Below are 3670 nucleotides of genomic sequence, written 5' to 3'. Positions count from 1 at the left end.
CTCATGTAACCCACTAAAATTTGGAGTGGTAAAGGAGAAGAGCCCATATTTATTGCTTTAGATTGCTATTTCAAAGTTTCTATCCTTTTAAGGAGTTTTATTTTTGAAACAGTTTTCCATGGACAAGCTATAAATAATATGAAATTATTGGAAACTTAAAATTACCTCGAACACACCATTTGGAGAGCCACATTCATGCAAAAATTAATTCATTCATAAGAGAACAACATTCTTAATGAGGACATGGATAAGTTTTGTAATCCAAACCATCGAAAAAATTTTCTAATTCTGACGTCATAAAGAATCAATTCTTCCTATATTGGGGAAAATAAGAGAATTCATTAAAGTCATTCCAAGGACTAGAAGACTATTTAAGCTGTCAGGGAAATAGAGTGAAGATACTTCCTTTAGGTAAATGAAACCAACAACAGAGCTAAAAAATTATTTATGAATATGAATGTTCTTCCCAATACATTTCCCCATACAAGCTATTAGTTTAATTTATATCACACAACTGTTTTGACACAAAGAAAGTTCTATGTAATGCCTGGGTTAAATTTTTAGATTAATGGGCAGACTCACACAGGTACCCCAGTGACCACAGTATAAGCAGAGTTCAAAGGACAATGGCCTTTGTAAAAGGATGGCATTATTTCAGTAGAGGGATGAAGAAACACATTTCAGAAGAGGTGGTTACCCTTGAAAGGTAACCCTTGAAAGGTAAATGAAGTTTCAAATTGTAAAAATAGAATCACAGATATGGGCAACAAAAGGAGAAAGGCACTGAAGTACAAAAACACAGAGTCTGTTGGGAAAAAAAAAAAAAGCATCTGAAGTATAATATTTACATATAGGGGAGCAATAAGAAGTAAATCCGGGAAGTAGTTGCAGCATATTATGGACTAGAGAGCCCTGAATGCCAAACTAAGTAAGGTTGGTTTTTCCCCCCCTTATTTTATTAAATGAGTATCCCAAGAAACCACCTCCTAAGAGAGCATTCTGGGGAAAATGACTGACTTGGAAGTTTTATCTAGCACTAGTGTGTGGGTTGAAGCAGATAGTGTAAAGGTAAGAGATGTGGGGACCACTTCATAGACAACAGGACAGAACAAAAAGAATGAGGACCTGGAAATTCATCCTAAGTATGAAATTCACTATTTTATTATAAAACTGGGAGGTTAGAAGGAAGAATAAATGAAGTTTTAGGGACATGTTCATTTTAATTTCATAAAATAGAAAGTAAGGTCACTTTTGAGAATGAGGATGTTGAAGTTACAAGAATTTGTTTACTTGTTTTTATGGAAGTGTAGCTGACAGGTGATGTTACATTACTTTCAGGTGTACAACACAGTGTTTTGACAAGTCTGTACATTTTTCTATGCTCAACACAAAGGTAGCTACCATCTGTCATCATTCACTTACGATACCGTTCACTATATTCCCAATGCTGTACCCTTTGTCCCTGTGACTTATTCATTCCACAACTGGAATGAACCTGTATATCCCACTTCCCTTCACCCATTTTGACCAAGCAACCATCTGTTTAGTCTCTGTATTTATGCATCTGTTTCTACTTATTTGTTTTTTGTTTATTCATGTGTTTTCTTTTTGGATTCCACATATCTCATTCCATTTCATGAGTGAAATCATATGGTTTTTGTCCTTTCTCTGTCTGACTTATTTCACTCAGCATCATACTGTCTAGGTCCATCCATGTTGTCACAAATGGCAAGATTTTGAGGTCACAACTTAAGGAAAATAGAAAAGGATGATGAATCAGTGTCTGTGATAGCATTTGTCCATCACCTTTGTAGTTCCAGTAACTGTCCTGTCTGCTGTACTTGGTCCATATTGTTCACACTGGAATGGCCCAGCTATTCCATCACAAACGTGCCCCCTTGGCTACAGCTGATTGGACCAGATTTGGGCACCAGACTCAAGTATAACCAATCAGAGCATGCACCTCGAATTTCTGCAACTGGGCCATGAAAGTCAGTGTCTTTCTAGTAATCTATGTTTTACGACAGAAGCCAGAATGCCATGTCCTACTGGCCTTTTACTGTGCTTCCCATGTTTTCTACCATACAGAGCAGATGTGGTCTATGCCAAGAAAAATTTAAATGGATTCATAAATAAGATAATAAACACGCGATGGAGAGAGATGGAATGTAATCCCCTGATTCCAGGTGTTACTGAGGACTGTCCTATTCCCCTCCTTTTACTCTCTAAGATATCCCAGAAAGATTTTAACAAATTCCCCCAATTGCTTCAGCTAGTTCAGGCTGTTTTCCTGACCCTTGCAATAACAAGGTTGCAGTAAAAATTGTTTCAGGGGAGAAGTAGCAATAGAGCTGACTAGGGAGACATCTAAACATTACCAGACAGTGTCAAGTCACAGGACCCAAAAGAAGCTGGGGAAGATAAATGGTAACAATGTTCATTTGCTTGGTGTGCAAGTTTCTGCAGAAGCATCCTGGAGCCCAGGGATAGATGAGGAGAAGGTAGACTGCTGAATTGATTAAAGTTTGTGATTTTAATTGTAACGGAACTCATTGGAAGGGCAACATGACACAATGTTAGTGATATTGACAAACATGATTAAAGCTCAGGGTAAAGTGTCTCTCGAAGGGAATGATGAATTCCATTAGTGATATCTGCCCTGACCAAAGGAATAGGAAGTACAAGCATGATTTTTAATACATTCTCTTTCTCCTCTTCAGGATCTAAATTTATACTCCATGACACTTCCAGTAAAACCAAATTAATGTAGCTGCCCAAGTCAAGATTACAGTAAAGAAACTGATCCAAAAATCACTGAGCAAAACTAAGAGTTTTGTCATTTATTTTGTTTGTTTGTTTGTTTACCAAAAAAGCAGATATCCAGGAGACAAAACCAGGTGGTATATCCTAGAGATAAGATACTGTAAGAAATAGTCACACAAAGAAATGAAAAGTCTGCCCTTATGTCATAGGAATTAAAAAATAGGTTAAAAAGAGAATTATGTACATACTGTATACAACTTACATACTATTAAAAAAATAGTAACTGAAAATACCAAAGTTCTGTAGTTTCCATTTCAATTAGCAATAATCACGCCTCGGATAAACCTCATTGGCTACGATACTGCCACTGCACAAAGCTTGTAGTTTCCATTTCTATGTTTCCTGTTCTGTAAGATTTTGAAGTGGGAACAATTACTGTTGGTGTCCCACTCAAATCCTCTCACACTTACCATTTCAGTACCTGCTGTCTGTACTTCCTGCTGCCTACACCTGTGTTTTGTCGCCTATGTATTTTTATCTGGCTACCAAAGCCACTGTGGCCCAAGAATTCACACCCCCAGAAGCATCCCTCAGCCAATGTCAGAAGGGAGTTTGGCGTGGAAATATTCCAGCCTGCTCTCCCCACCTGGTGGTAACTCTAAAATACACCCAGATTTTCTCATTAAAGCAAAATGTGGTTATGACCAGTAATAACCTGCTTGCTAATGAACTTGTTATTGGCTGCCTTTCCTTCCCTCTTTCACATTCCTTCTCTCTACTGACATTTCCTGAAATGTTCTCTCAAATAAGTAATTTGAACTTGAATACTTGTTTCAGGATTTGCTTCTGGGGTTATGCAAACTACTAAAAAATTCAGGGTAGAGTCAGAAGAATAGTGTTGAATCAT

General features: G+C 37.4%; 1 pseudogene; it reads right to left on the bottom strand.

Moving 5' to 3' along the window:
• Positions 1-3010: 3010 nt before the first annotated feature.
• Positions 3011-3142, bottom strand: LOC125096517 (uncharacterized; annotated as a pseudogene).
• Between the last annotated feature and the right edge of the window lie 528 nt (positions 3143-3670).

Source organism: Lutra lutra, chromosome 3 (genome assembly GCF_902655055.1).
Source record: "Lutra lutra chromosome 3, mLutLut1.2, whole genome shotgun sequence".
Classification (NCBI taxonomy): Eukaryota; Metazoa; Chordata; class Mammalia; order Carnivora; family Mustelidae; genus Lutra; species Lutra lutra.
The sequence above is the reverse complement of the archived record's forward strand: the minus strand, read 5'-3'. Positions and strand labels throughout refer to the sequence as shown.